This window comes from Polypterus senegalus, chromosome 2 (genome assembly GCF_016835505.1).
Source record: "Polypterus senegalus isolate Bchr_013 chromosome 2, ASM1683550v1, whole genome shotgun sequence".
NCBI classification, from domain to species: Eukaryota; Metazoa; Chordata; class Cladistia; order Polypteriformes; family Polypteridae; genus Polypterus; species Polypterus senegalus.
In genome coordinates this window covers 225,645,320-225,662,468 of record NC_053155.1, presented here as the reverse complement: position 1 = coordinate 225,662,468, position 17,149 = coordinate 225,645,320, and positions in this window count along the sequence as shown.

Genomic DNA, 17,149 nt, shown 5'->3' with positions numbered 1-17,149 from the left:
ACTGTCTTGCAGGCCTATGATACATTGTATTTACAAAAGACTAAATTGGACAAAAGACTGTCACTCATCTGATCACGATGGAGCTGCATCTTACAATTGGACCAAATGCCCACTCTTGTGAATTTTCAGTGTTGAATTCCACTCAACAGCAATGATCTCTACTTTTGATGTCAGTATTCTGTGACAGACTGGGCCTTACTCATTGTCATCTATTGAAAGAGTCAAAAACTCTTGTTCTCCACAACAGAGAGGGACATGTTGCAATCAGTAATTAAATGAGAAAGTATTAAATTTGTGATAGCTTTCTGCTGTTACGATTCATCCTGTAACGTTGCAATTCATGGGTTTCTGTTAACTGTGAAATCTGAGGCTGTTGTTTATTACTGCTGATTTTTTTCAATTCCATTCTTCAGATCTTTAAAGAAAATGTAAGCATATGCTGTTCAGCAAATTTCATTACAGGACCCCTACATTAATTCTAACTATCCTACTATCTACTGTACCACCAATGTTATCAGTTTCATTAACTTCTTGTTTGACAACTAAGTAATTTCTATAAATTGAACAGGTTAATATTGAAGTAGAATATTATAATTTATTATATTTATTTTGGCAGGAGTTGCTAAGAAAAACTATCTCAGCAGGCAACTGAAAAAAAAAAAATCATTTATACAGGTAGCTGGTACCATAATAATACCTAGCTTTATCATGCCAGCTGGATCAATAAAGTGACAGTACTGAAAAAAGAAACATCCTATAAGGAATCGACAAGTCATTCAAATGAAAGCTTACACACATTTTAAAGCTAAACCGGTGTTCTTTTTGTTGCAAAGAAGCCTGACTCTGAAATAGAGATGATGTTTTGTTTACACACAGAAAAGGACTCCCACCCCCCACCATGACTGCTATTCTTAGTGTGACTGTAGCTTTGTTTGCACCCTGTAATGAAACATCAGTGAGTTCACCACAGACTGACATGTGAATCATCTTTGTAAAGTTTACAGTTTGGCGTTTTCTGATATTTGTCTCAAAAAAGTCTCCCTTTAATTTTGAATGGACAACAGCAGTTTGCAAATGCTGAAACTGAAATGAAACCATTACTGTGTTAACATAAATATACAGGATGTCAAATGGGTGTGACATAAATAATATATTATATGTTTAGTGAGAACAGAGATCCATCCATCCAATCACTTTCTTATCCCACTTAATTTAGGGCAAGGTTGTGAGACAGAAGAACCTATCTCACCAACCATCAGTTGCAAGGCAGCAACAACACCTAGACAGGGTGCTAGTCTATTGCAGAGTGAACACACAGCCCCACACACAACACCAGATCACATATCCTGCATGAACTTTGATCGTGGAAGTAAAACCCATACAGACACGGAGAACATGCAAGCATTACTACAATGCCACTAAGTCAATGACAAAGATAATGACTGAAAGTACCATAAAGGAAATTGCAATAGGGAAGAATAATAAAACATAAAACAATGCTATAACAAAAAATATAAAAAGTAATAATTAAATAAAATAAAAGTAATGCAACAAAAATGAATTATTACATATAGACATATAGATTATACATATATAGAAAATGTAAATAAATGTAAAGAAATAATAAACCAAGAAGAAGGAAAACAATATAAACAATGATGAAAAATATTAAAAATAGTAAACCAGTACACAGTTAACAAAAACTGCTAAAAAAATGTATATAACAGAAAAAAATTAAGGACGATACGTGTAAATATAACAGATAATTATGTACATACACATATAAAGTATATGTGTGAAATTTGCAAATACATTATTGAAGTAAAAAAAAGTTCCAGAATGAAAAATAATTTAAAACATACAGTATAATAGAGTAGATACGGGTGGTATAAGACATTCAAAATAACCGACTTCAGACAAGTACAGCGAGGGTGTGAAGAACCCATTGGTCCTAATACTATTACAGCTCCATCGTGCTCAGATAAGGACAATAACAATATTATGTGGCATTATAAATATCAAAAATCATTACTAGAATTAAAAATATTTGATAGTAATAAATAATAACTAAATAAATAACTTCATGCCTTAAATACTCAAGGTACATACTTATGGTTAATACCTTAAATTCTTTCACTTATTGTAAAAAAGTTAACAATTGATCATCATGTGGTTCTAAACACTTTCATTATTCAAGATGTGTATGGACTGTGGGAAAAGTTCATTACTAGAATTTTAAATGTTTGATAGTAATAAATAACTAAATAAATAAATAACAATGCCTTAAATACTTAAGGTAAATACTTAAGGTTAATGCTTTAAATACTTTCACTTAATGTGAAAAAGTTAACAATTTGTCATCATGTAATTCTAAACACTATCCTTATTCAAGATGTGTATGGACTATGAAAAAAAGCTCTTCTTTAGTCTATCCGAACTCTATTTAAGGTAGCAATAGCATTTACCTGACCACAGTACAGAAAAGAGGCCGTTGTTGGGATCACTGGTGTCTTCAATAATTTTCTTTGTTTAGATGTCCTCAAAGTTAGGAAGTGTAAACACAGTGATGTGCACAGCTGACCGTACCTCTCTCTGCTGAGTCTTGCAGTCATGCTGCATACTTTTCCCAAAGCAGGCATTAATGGTGGATACATAGAAGGCCTTTACTAACTGGAAAGTCCTCTGTGATGTGAACACAGGTATTTGAAACTATTCGCCCTCTTCATCTGGGTGCTGTTAGTACTGTGGGGATGGCAGTGTCTCTTCTGTTTTCTCCCAAAGTCTTCAATCAGCTCCTTTGTCTCACTGACATTTATGTGTGGAGCACTTCTCTGACACTAGTGTGACAGACTCTGTACTTTATCGAGGTAAGCCTGCTCTTTGTTGTTAGGCCTGCCACAGCTGTTTAGGCATATATACAGAGGAAGAAAAGAAGAGGACTCAGAATGTAGCCCTGTGCAGCTCCTGTGTTGTGAGTGAGGGATGATGAGGTTTTGCCACCCACTTCAACCACATGTGTTCTGCCAATCAGGAAGTTAGAAGTCAAGCTGAATAATGAAGTGGTCAGATACTATTAAATGCCCTCCCCAAGTTTCTCCCCCAGCTGCTCCAGCGGCTAGAACACCCGAACATGGAGGCCCTCATAACAACCCTCGAGTGGCATAGAGCAGTCTTGCAAATTGAAAAAGTGGAACAGTCTGCCCTTTCCCTGTCTCCAACAAATCTTTGGCCACCTGCCACAACACAGAGCCTGTGGCCAAGTCGAAGGAGAAGCAGATGCCTCTCTGGCGCTGTTTCTAGTGTGGGGAGCTTGCTCAGTGCTTATCCAACTGCCCTCACCTTGGGGAGCTGATTGATTGCAGTTAGGTGCGAAGAGGTAGGTATTGCGCCCTCACCAACCCATTGTCCCTCCCCTTTACCCGTGGGGTGGTGGTTAATGGGCATAGGATCTCCATACTATTGGATTCTGGCAACAATATCTTCATTGCTGCTTGCAGTTATGTGCTCCGGTGACAGTGGAATGATCTGTCTAAGCTGTAACCTTCTAAACGTGAAGGTAGAGGTCTACTTCATGTGTCATCAGCTGTAAACGCATACAGTAATTAGCACACTTAAAGTGGCAGTTAAGTGAATTCCACCTCATATGGTGATAATTGGGTGGGACTGGTCAGGCAGCAAAAGCAGTGAAGCACTGATCACCCCTGGGAAAACTCTGGGCCTCACTATAGATGGTAAAAGATAGTTATTAGCGCTATTTCATCTGTGAAATGGCCAAATGGGGGCGGCAGTTTGATGAATGAGGTCTCCAAGACACTAAACAAATTCAAATCATATTATGTGATATCATCTACTGTTAAATTCTACTCCGTACTTCTAAAATTTTTATTTTTATAACTATATTGAGGATTTGTTCTGTTCTGTGTATTGTACTGTATTGTATTGACCCCCTTCTTTTTGACACCCACTGCACGCTCAACCTACCTGAAAAGGGGTCTCTCTTTGAACTTCCTTTTCCAAGGTTTCTTCCATTTTTTCCCTTTTTTTTTTGGGAGTTTTTTCTTATCTTCTTAGAGAGTCAAGACTGGGGGGCTGTCAAGAGGCAGGGCCTGTTAAAGCCCATTGCGGCACTTCTTGTGTGATTTTGGGCTATACAAAAAAAAAATTGTATTGTATTGTATTGAAAGCCCATCTCAAGCTCACATGTGAGCAATCATGTGGCTTCTTGATATGATGCAGTCGAGATTGAGCTGACCTGTCCACCAAGATGAAAGTTGAGATGCTGCAGTCATTGGCCCCGCCCCTTAAGGTTGCCCCGATCTGCTCTCCTTTTTGCGTTTTCAATTTAGGCACACTCCGGCCACCTTTCAGACAGAATAGTGGAATGATGATTCCATTAAGTATGCAAAAAATGCAGTAATGCAGGTGTCTTGACTGATGGGCACTCCATGTCACAGGGGCCACAATGATTTATACAAAGTAGCTGAATGAGCTGAATGTAGCTGAATGAGGGTGAGCTGAGGATTTTGTTGCTGGTTCTGAGAACCTAACAGCGGCAGGTATGCAAGTTAGCACATACTCACCTCTTGGGTGCCCACCTGGGTGCTGAGAAGACACTGGAGGAGCGTTTCAAGCTCTGCTTCTTTTTGTCAGTTATTAACAAGAAGGTCCATCATTTTAGAGCTTCCTGTCCTGAATATCAATTATGGCAGATTCCTTGGAAGGGCTGTGCTCATCTTGTCCCTGTGCCATTCATCAACATCTCATCTAAGTGGGAGGAGTTGATATTGTAGACGACAGAAATATATAAATATATGTTAACATGGCTATTTTTTTTGTTTTTTGTTTTTTTTTTTTATCTTGCAATTCAGCAGCCATCCACAATATTAGATGTTGTTATTTCTACTGGTTTTACTGTAATATGTTAAAAACAACAATGCAGCATCCATGTGCGGTATGGAGTAAATCATTTAACCAAAACAAGCAACTTCAAGAGTAACAGTAAGTAAATTAATTATTTTATGCATCTTAGTACAATAAAAAAAATATTTTTCCTCACTGTGTACTGCGTGGAGAATTAAGATGGTGATAATACTCAGTTTTTCCCATCAGTTTACTGAAGATGGTAGTAACAATTGTGGAGACAGATTTTTACCATTTTTAATGCTATTTATTATTCATTCAAGAAACTAAGGATGTTTAGAATAAATTAACTAGTGCTCAATGTAAACTAAATCTATTCCTCACATCCTGGCACAAGAAAAATCTTGGATGAACAGAGAGAGATGCCTACACGGGATGCTGATTTATGATTCTCAATATCAGCAAGCAGTGCATTTATTTTTTTTCAGTTCAATATATTTTCTGAGAAGATATTTTTAATGAGCTGCCATGGTGCCATATTATTCGGTTGATTATGCATGTCTCTTTGTTATTTTTAATAAAACCAACCCTTTCAGCCTAAGTGAAGTTTTGACATTTTTAGGCATGCTCTTTACAGTTCCCTAACAGCCACACAGTCTTGTACATGAAACAGATGCAAACTAAGCAAAATATATTTGAAAAAGCATTAAATCGATAATAGGAATCTATAATGATAAACTGGCTATTATTTTAAAATTACTAATTTGCTGTTTTAATCATCCAAATCTACAAGGGAATAGAATTCTATTTTAGGATACTTCTTAAGGAAATTTCAGTGAGGGAGCTCTTTGAGAACGGCGAAGTTGCGGATATCCCCTAATGGAACCCAAAACCAAACTAGCCGAATAAGAGGCAATTCAGAAAATATTTGTAACGGTTAAGCAATAATATTTATTTTACTGAAAGTGGCATGGAGTCTTACACATTACCATTACTGAAGTAAGAGTATCCATTAATAATGATGTTCAAACTTTTTTCAGGAAATGGAAGAAAAATATGATGAAGGTGGTGGCTCAGGGAATAAGACTAGCTGGCTAGTACAGTACACTTTTTGAGTGGATAATGTTTTAGAAAAAAAACTTTTAATGAACTAAATTCAATAAATCCCTTCATTTCTGTTCAAGCAAAAGAAAATGTCATACCCAAATTAATGGAATGTGCAACAACCCTTCTTTAATGATAAAATGAGAGTGCAAAAAAGATTTCACAGTGTTAATTAGCTAGTATTGTTGGTAATGCAAAACAAGAAAGTAATTAGATGGAGATTGCTTCTTTATTGTGCATGGAAAACAGCAGTAATTCTGAAAACCTTTGCATGTGAGCTAGAGTAAAATGTACGTGTGTTTAAGGCATAAATATTTGTAGAAATAGGCTATTGCTATAAGAACAATTCAACATGAATAACTGATAAACAGATGAAAGTAAAACAAGCCTCATATAGTCTGAATGTTGTACTTAGAATATTCCTCCAGGCTAGAAAGAGCCATGGAGGTAGTTTTTCATTTGTCATTGTTGTGATACAATAAAATGACAACATCAGATTTTGGAATTGCATCCTCACCACACCATGAATGAATAAATAAATAAGTAATAATAATAATACATTTATTTATATAGCAACTTTCCCATGCTCAAGGCACTTACAGAATATAAGAAAGAACAGCAGGGTATACAGTATATAGCATAGTACAAAGCAAATAAATAAATAAAGATTATGACAGTGAATTCAGAGAAAAAAAGCCTAACAGAGAACATAATTGATGGTCTAGCACACACACATACAGGTTACATGATCATCTTGACAGAAATGTAAACTGAGAGAAGGGTAATACAGTCAAGTAGAGCTAAAAGCCTTCCTGAACAGATAAGTTTTGAGTTGTTATCTAAAAGAATTCATGGAGTCAGCTGATTTAATTAATTTCGGTAGGTCCTTCCAGAGTCTGGGCGCTATAAAGCTGAAGGCCCTGTCACCCATGGAGTGTAGATTAGTGTCGGGCACAACAAGATTGGCAGAATAAGAGGACATTAGTGGGCGGACAGGCACATAGTGATGGAGTAGGGCACTTATGTAGTTTGGCACAAGGTCATTTAAGGCTTTGTAGGTTATTAGTAGAATTTTATATTCAATTCTGTAAGACACAGGGAGCCAGTGAAGACGGAGCAGGATGGGTGTGATGTGCTCCCTTGCTGCTGGTTCGAGTATGGACTCTTGCAGCTGAGTTTTGAATAAGCTGGAGCTGTGATATAAGATTAGAAGGGGCACCTGCCAGCAGCGAGTTACAATAATCAATGCGGGATGTGATAAAAACATGGACAAATTTGTCAGCATTAGAGAAGGAGAAGAAGGAGCAAACACAGATACTTAAAAGATGTGGTTTTCAGCACTGGGGCAGGGATACCAATGTAGCCCTCCTGAGTGCTGGATTCTGATTCCAATGAGGATGGCCCAAGAATCTGCTATGTTGGCAGTGGATGAGACCACTGTTAACTGCATGGTCCCTTGATGCTGCGAGACCACTATTGCACCGCTGCCAAGGTATGCCTGTTGCTTGTGCAGCATACAACATAGTCTGCAAATCTGTGCTTTGACTTCTTAGTGTGAACGATGTGTTCCACCAGTAGAGATTTATTCCTTTAGTAATCCCTGTACAAACCTTCTTGATTTTAACTACTTTGATCTGCTCTGAATAAATTTAGGACTGATGCTCAGATTATTCTTTTAACTTATAAATACATGAATGGCTTAGTTGTCATTTAACTTGAAGAATTTGAATCAGATCTGTTTTCTCAGTGTTCCTAAATATTTGTTGCATTCTGTCAGGGTAAAAATGTCAAAAACATTCACACAAAATAAACATTCTCAGACTTTCTAAAGAAAACATTACAATTAAAGCAGAAAAGCATTATAAGCAACTTAGGATCCTGATTGTAAAGAAACACACATCTGGAGAAGGACACAAAACCATTTCAAAGGCAATGAACATCATTCAGAGTTCAAGGCATTCCACTGTACTGAAAGAATAAAAAATATGAAACTGCTGCAACATTGCAAGGATCAGCCATTTCTGTAATCATATTTGGTACACAACAAGGACACTTCTTGTTGTAACTGTGAATCACTTACAGAAATCAGTGGCTATGGTTAAAGCTAATGTATAAGAATAAAAAAAACATTCTATAGGTATGTGCCAGAATAGCTTGTGGTTTAATCAGAGGTAAATTTAATTTCATGCTATGCGTTTGCAGAGAACAAATTAAAAGACCCAATTCAGTTAAGTCATATGGTCCCCAGCCCAAAGTACAGTGATGGAAAAATTGTGCTTTGTGAACACTTTTTAGCAGCAGATGCTGACAGTTTAATATCTCCCATACACTCAAGTACAACTGTATTTGCAAATGAAGGAAAATTAAAAAACAAAATACAGAAGCTTAACTTTAAGCAGGGCCATAAAATATAAAAAATGCTTAATTGTATAAAGGATTGTAGGTAAATGTATGCATACCAAATGGAATTTAAAAATTCCTACATTAGACAAAAAGAAAACATTAATTAATTGATCCAATTCTTCAATAAATTAGGATAATTATCATATATATATATATATATTGTGAACTTGAACCTGGACACAGACAGATGGACATCGTATGTTCACCCAACACACTCGTTTATTTACAGTAATATTTATATTTACAGTCAGTGCACGTCCCAGTGCCTCCAGCACCGTTCCCCCAAAGTCCAGGGCACACAGTCCAATTGCCTTTCTGGCCGCCTCCAGTCCTCTCTCCAGCTCCGTCTCTCTTCCACCCGACTTCCGCTACTGAATGGAGGAGGCGCTTATATAGGAACCCGGATGGGCTCCAGCTGCTTCCCGGCATTCCTCCGCAGACACGCCCCAGTGTGGCAGAAGTGCCGACTGCGCACCCGGAAGCCCTCCAGGTGTCCCCTGTCTTCTTCCCCCCAGCACTTCCTGGTGTGGCGGAAGTGCTGGGCTCCAGGTTTCTTCAGGCACTGGGGCACCACCTGGCGGTGGCCACGGGCCCCTACAGGGTTGGGCTTCCAAGCCCTCTACCCGTGGCCCCCAATACAACCGCCCCCTCGCGGTCTAGAGGATGCCACTATATATATATATATATATATATATATATATATATATATATATATATATATATATATATATATATATATATATATATATATATATATATATATCTGCACATGTGCTTAGCTACTGCTAAATGGTCCAATTCAGGGCAATACAACATTGGAAAAGGGGTTAGTGATAAGTATTAATGCCTTCTGTCTTTTTACCTACAGACCAGCAGAAGAATAACCAAAGTTTTCCTCACTTCTGTCCCATTCAGATGACCTCACTTCCACGCGATCCTACTTCCTGCTGCCTTAATATAAAAAAAGTAAAGACCGGTATCAGTCCTTTCTCGTTACTCAATGCTATGTCACAATATACGGGGAGGATCCCCAAATCTTTGTTTTGTCTGCCTCAAGTCTATTACAATATACTGTGACAGCCTAGGGTTTTCTCGCACCCTTGTATCCTCGGACCCCACGTCAGACACCAGATAAAAGTCCAAATAATTATTTATTATAATAATTATGTGCACAAAGCACGCTCCTCTCCACAATACTCAATAACAATAATGAATAAACCAATCCTCCACTCCCAGATGCTTAGACACCCTGCCTCCCAACTCAGCTCATTGCCTGGGAGTTCCCACAGTCCTTTTGTATTCCTCCTGACCCGGAAGACTTTCTGCCCAACAGTTCCACAAGTCCTTATTCCTTCCGGGTCAGGGTAAACAGTACTTTTCTTCACCCTGGAAGCCCGTCGCTCTTCCTGTGACGAACTTCTGGGTCATGGTGCCCAAATGAGTCCATTGGCCTCCCGACAGCGACTCCCAGTGGCCCACAAGGTATCCAGCAGGGCTGTGTATAAAAACTACATAGTCCATGAGGCCCTGCTGGAATTTGGGGCCCGTATATGCTCTCGGGAGAGCTCCTCCTAGCGGCCAGGGGGTGAGGGCCGAAGTAAAATGCCGACAATCCACCACAATACATAGACTATATGCATGGAACTTCTCAATAGTACTCTTGAAAATATTGATAAAAGCTGTCTAGGAACAGAAACAAATCTAAGTATGAGAACTATGCTTTACCTGGCTATTTTCTGTTGTAACCAAAAACAACCATTAAACTATTATTAGGAAGTCATAGGCATGAGTTACCACAATAAATGTCACTGGGTCACAGGAATTACCAGTGATGACAAAAGAGTCAACTACAAGCTTTTAAAGTCAGATCCATAAGTGTTTAGCCAGTGACAAAATTTTCATCATTTTGGCTTTGTATGCCATCACAGTGGATTTGATACAAAGCAATCAAGATGTGACATGAAGCTGTAATTCTAGAGTTTTAACAAAAATATTGTATGAGCTGTTTAGAAAGGACAAACATTTTTATACATGGTCCCCCTATTTTCAGGAGCTCAAAAGTATTTGGACAAACTAACATAATCATAAATATAATGAACGTTTTAAATATTTAGTTGATAATCTTTTACAGTCCATGACTGCCTAAAGTCTGGAACCCACAAACATATCCAAGTGCTGGATTACCACCCTAGTGGTACTTTGCCAGGCCTTTACCGCTACTGTCTTCAGTTGCTGCTAGTTTGTTGGACTTTATGCCTTGAGTTTTGTCTTCAGCAAATGAAATGCATATCCAGTTGGGTTGACGTCAGTTGACTGACTTGGCCATTGAAGAATATTTCACTACTTTGCACTGAAAACCACTTGGTTTGCTTTGGCAGTATGTTTTGTCTCATTGTCCGTCTGTACTACACAGTATTGTCATATCAGTTTTATAGAATTTTTTTAATCTGAGCAGATAGTATAGCCCTATACATTTCAGAATTCATCTAGCTACATGTGCCAGCAATCATGTCATCAATAAATACTAGTGACTGACTTCCATTTGCAGCCATGCATAATCAAGCCATAAAACTGCGTCCACCATGTTTCAAAGATGATGTGGTATTCGTTGGATCACAAGATATTTCTTCTCTTCTGCATACTCTACTCTTTCCGACACTCTGGTATATATTGATTTTTATTTGCTTTGCCCAAAGAAAATTGTTCCAGAACTGGAGAGTCTTTTAAAAAATGCTTTCTGGCAAAATCTAATTTGTCCTTCCTATGCTTGAGGTTTACCAGTGGTTTGCACCTTGTGGTAAACCCCCTGTCTTTACTTTAATTTACTCTTCCCTTGATTGTGGACTTTGGCAATGACAGGTCTACCTCCCGGAGAGTGTTCTTGGTTTGACTAAATGTTGTAAAGGGTTTCTTCTTCACCAAGGACAGAATTCTGTAATCATTCAGAGCAGTCGTCTTCTGTGGTTTTCCAAACCTTCTGGAGTTCACCAGTGTGTTCCTTCTTTTTAATGATTAATCAGACCACTCCTCATGTTTTTGCCATCTCTCTAAAGGGTTTGTGTGTTTTCTCAGCCTAATGATGGACTGTTTTTACATGCATGGACTGTTCTTTGGACCTCATATTGATAGTTCACAAGGACAGCTTCCAATTGCAAATTACACACTTGAAATCAATTCCAGGCCTTTTACCTGCTTAATAGTTAATGATATAGTGAAGGAACTGCTCCCAACCAGCTATGGAACAGCTTGTCAGTCAATTGTCCAAATATTTTGGAGCTCCTGGAAATGTGAGGGATATGCAGAAAAATGGCTGCCATTCCTAAATGGCGTGTATGATATTTTTGGTAATCTGCTTAAATGAAAGCAGACAGACTAAATTTCAATCACATAATGACTGCTTTATTTCAAATCCTTTGTGGTGGTGTACAGATCCAAAATTCTGAAAATTGTGTCACTGTACAAATACTTATGGATCTGACTGTATAGGAAGAATGCATCATCAATTACTAGGCATATAAATACCTATACAGTTAATAAAATGCACAATTAAAAGTAAGAGGTTATCGACGTTTACTCTACACTCCTACAAGTACTTGGGGGTCCACATAAATGACAGATTGGACCATATAAGAAAGGGCAGAACAGGCTCTTAGGAGACCGTGTTACTTTAATGTGAATAGTGACATCCTTCGCACTTTTGAACTTTCTGTGATGGCCAGTATTCATTTTTTAAGATGTGGTGTGCTGGGTGAGTAACATCATTTTAAGAGAGGTCCACCAAATCAACAAGTTAATTAAAAGGGCAAGCTCAGTTATGGTGTACACTATGGACACCCAGGAGGTTGTAGCAAAGAGAATTAAAACAAAACTGACTGCCATTGCTCTCTGCTGCACATCCTTTCTCTGACACAATAACACTGGGAACTTTCAGCTAACACATTATTCAGCAGAAGTGTGTCAAGAAATGCTAGTGGGGCTCCGTTATACCAACAGCAATACATCTGCATAATACCACACTGTGACACTGACTGCCAAGTTAGTTTTCTTTCTTTTCAATTTTCTTCTTTTTTTAGTCATTCTGGTGTGTTTTCAGACCATAGTGTTTGAGTATAGTGTGATAAAATAAAGCACAAACAGAAAAGATCAAGATTTGGGGTTATGTCCCGTATAATGCTGGTGGATCCTGGATTCAGAATTGAACTGAAGTCACGGTCAAAACTGCACAAAACAGACATTTGACAATCACAAAGTAGCTTCTGGGTGCCTTTTTGGGTACATGGTAAGAAATTCAATGAGTAACAGGAAATGAAATCTAGGAGGATGTGATATTGATCAAAGGAGCTGGATATGGCATCATAATCGGGAAACGGAAATGACGTCATCAGGAGGAGACTGGAAGTAAAGTAATCATTGGGAGCTGGAATTGTAGTCATCTTTTGTAGACAGAACAGCCTTTCATACGTGGGCGCTACGTAAGGTAGGATCTTTAATCTTCCGTTTTTATTTGAGGAAGGGAAAAAGGCATTAATACTCTGTTCCAATCCCCCACCTTTCGTTCTTTCATGCTGTATCTGACCCTTTGACTGTCCTCTATTCACGCGGGTGTGAGAATAGGTATATTTATTTATTTAACTTCTGTAAAAAAGCCAGATTTGCCCCAGGGGAAAATAAAGTTCTATCTATTGTGAAGCTTCTGAATTCTTTTAGAACTCCTCCCAATGTGAAGACATGCCAAAGCATGACTACTGCATCTGTGGAGGACTGCCTGTCCATCACCGAGGCAACCAGAGGGGACTGGGAGGTCTCGTGGCCTGGATCCCCTGCAGATTTTTTTTTTTTCTCTCCAGCTGTCTGGAGTTTTTTTTGTTTGTTGTTTCTGTCCACCCTGGCCATCGGACCTTACTCTTTTTCTAAGTTAACTAGTTGTCTTATTTTAATTTCTTATTTTGTCTTTTATTTTTCTTCATTATGTAAAGCACTTTGAGCTACTTTTTTGTATAAAAATGTGCAATATAAATAAATGTTGTTGTTGTTGTTGCAGCACAGGAGCATAGAGCCCCATAAACAACTACAAGCTGATCAAGATCACGTGGTGCACCTCCTGTTGCCAATGAGTGATGCAAGGAACATTATAAATACAGGAAACAGTATAACTTGGCCACCGACCTGGCCCCGACTATGGCCGTTTGCTGTGTCTGTGTATTGGAGAGTGGTAATAAATAACCCTGCTGTTCCAATTTCAAGTTGAATAGAGCTGGTTTTGCTAAAGAACTGAGACTTAGCCTCATGTTTTAAGGTGCAAGACAGTGACTCATTGATCACACTATCTATCTATCTATCTATCTATCTATCTATCTATCTATCTATCTATCTATCTATCTATCTATCTATCTATCTGGGCACACATTTTTGTTTTCTGCTACTAGAATAATTTTTTTATGATTATTTAAATATTCCTGTAGTTTTGCATGAAATAAAATTCAATTCAATTAAATTCAATAATCAATTCTCTTTAATTTTATATGAATAAGTTAAGATTTACTGCAATGTGAAAAAAATAGATTAATTTTTTATAATAGTGTACACTAATAAAAGCACATCTCACATTTAAGGTTCGTTATTTTGTGTTCCTTTACACTTCAGAATAAACAAAAGCACTTAAGGAAGCTGTCTATCATCCCTCAACAAGATGGAACCTTTAAACTTAGACTTTTTACATTAACATCTCTCTTTTATAAAAAAAAAAATCCTGGCGAGAAACACAAGGGCGTCGAGACGTGATCTTCACGTTAAGATTATGGAAGACATTTAAAAGAAACCGCAAGATGAAAGAGATTGGCCACAGAGTGTCTCGCGGGGACCTTAAACCTTTTGTCCTGGTCGCGGAACAGTGGACCTACTCTACACCCTTAGCAGAATCCTGAAGAGTGCATGGGAGTTTGCCCAACCAGTCTACATGTGTTTTGTGGACTTGGAAAAGGCGTTTGACCGTTTCCCTCGGAGAATCCTGTGGGGGGTGCTCCGGGAGTATGGGGTACAGGACCCCCTGATATGAGCTGTTCAGTCCCTGTACAACCGGTGTCAGAGCTTGGTCCGGATTGCCGGCAGTAAGTCGAGCCCGTTTCCAGTGAGAGTTGGACTCCCCCAGGGCTGCCCTTTGTCACCGATTCTGTTCATAACTTTTATGGACAGAATTTCTAGGCACAGCCAGGGTGTTGAAGGGGTCTGGTTTGGTGGACTCAGGATTGGGTCACTGTTTTTTGCAGATAATGTTGTCCTGTTTGTTTCATCAGGCCGTGATCTTCAGCGCTCTCTGGAACGGTTCGCAGCTGAGTGTGAAGGGGCTGGGATGAGAATCAGCACCTCCAAATCCGAGACCATGGTCCTCAGCTGGAAAAGGGTGGAGTGCCTTCTCAGGGTTAGGGGAGAGATCCTGCCCCAAGTGGAGGAGTTCAAGTATCTCGGGGTCTTGTTCACGAGTGAGGGAAGAATGGACCGTGAGATCGACAGGCGGATCGGTGCGGCATCCGCAGTGATACAGGCTCTGCATCGGTCTGTCATGGTAAAAAAAAGAGCTGAGCCGTAAGGCAAAGCTCTCAATTTACCAGTCAATCTACATTCCTACCCTCACCTATGGTCATGAGCTATGGGTAGTGACCGAAAGAACGAGATTGCAAATACAAGCGGCTGAAATGAGTTTCCTCCACAGGGTGTCTGGGCTTTCCCTTAAAGATAGGGTGAGAAGCTCAGTCATCCGGGAGGGACTCAGAGTAGAGCCACTGCTCCTCCGCATCGAGAGAAGTCAGATGAGGTGGCTCGGGCATCTGATCAGGATGCCACCTGGATGCCTCCCTGGTGAGGTGTTCTGGGCACGTCCAACTGGGAGGAGGCCCCGGGGAAGACCCAGGACACGCTGGAGGGACTATGTCTCGCGGCTGGCCTGAGAACGCCTTGGGATTCTCCCGGAAGGGCTGGAAGAAGTGGCCGGGGAGAGGGAAGTCTGGGCCTCTCTGCTTAAGCTGCTGTCCCCACGACCCGACCCCGGATAAGCGGAAGACGATGGATGGATGGATGGATGTAGAATTTCAAAAACAGAGTTTACCGAACATGCATTTATTGGTTATTTTGTAAAAAAAATTATTAACTGCTGATGATGTAGATCGTTTTGTCTGTGCTGAAATTCCAAACAGAGAAAACTATCCTGAATTATGGTACAAAGTCATTAAACACATGTCTCACTGACCTCATTAAAAAGATTCAGCATATTGGGACAAGATTACAAATATTGTTTTTAGAGAAGTTGTGAAATAAAAGTGAAACTAATGAAATAGCAACAATTCAAAGAAAAAAAAATCTTAAAAGTGTGTATCCGGAAAAACAAAAACAGGGGTTGGCGAGCAAAACGAGCAGGGGGTGAAGCCCCCTACTTTTCAAAATTTTCAAAAATCAATGTCAATCTGTGATTTCTTGAAAGTAAGCAGATTCATGTTCAGCAGTGTTTTCTGTGTGCTCCAGTGTCTTCCTGCATTGTAAAAGTGTAAAGTTTATTTACTGGCTGATACTATTTTCGATCTGCATGAGCAGAATGTAAGTGTGTATGGGAATGTATCCTTAGATAGACAGGCGTCACATCCAGGATTCATAATGGCTTTAAATCAGTGTTACTAGGATAGACTCAAACCTGCATGTCTCTAGAATGAAAAAGGTGTAAAATAAAGGATTAACAAGGTTTTGCTACTCTGTGTTCAATGAGGTTTTGTTTATTTTCAAAATATAAAAAGGGAAAATTCATTATGTTTCAATTTATTATGTGATTTACTGTAAGGATCATAATCATCTCATTTATGTGTCTTGCTATTTTTTTTTTGTAGTGCAACGCATAATCGCATATTGTGTGACATCTCCTGTCACCTTACCTGAATATTTTCCAAGTATGCTTTTCCATCAAGTCTGCATTTGCCTTGTTTCTGAAGTCTCCTGGCAGATCTTCACATAACAATTTCATAACTATTTAATGCAGTTCAGGTTTGAAGATGGCTGCAACAATTTCTAGCAACATTACATACAAAAAGGAGTCAACCCTAAATGGGATACCTGCCTACTCATGTATACACTCACACAGGACCAGCTTTTGAATTTGCAATCAACCTAACACATACAACCTTCGGATATGGAAGAAAAACTAGTGCACCAGAGAAAAATACCACAAAGACATGGGAGGAATGTACAAACTCCACACCAGCAATAACAGCTTCATTCATGTTATGCCGTATCCAAAACATAAATAAAGGAGTAGATTAATTGTGTTTGAGAATGTTATGTTTTATGATACTTCATTGGGACATGTAAAAAAAATGAAAATGTTTTTGTTTCTCCATGTACACCTTTATTTCTCATACATTTCAAAAATATGCATTTAAGGTTAATTTCTGATTCTGAATTGGGCCTGTGTGGTTCTCAGCATGAGCCATGAAAGGCTTCAACTCCTTACTAAAATTTAGCTGGATTGAGAATGTTACATTATGTTGTAATAGATTGGCACATTACTTGCCACACCACCACTTAGTTGCAAGGGGCTAATTAATATGGAATGAAAACCAGACATAAAGTGCACATATAGTATCCTCACATACAGTACCCAAGACTCAGTATGACACAAGGACTCTGGATGTGTGTGCCACCATGCTTTCCTTCACTAATAATCATTTATCATATATATAGGTCAGTTTTTATGGTACACTTATAATTAGTATTTCATCAGTTCTAATGTAAGTAATTAATT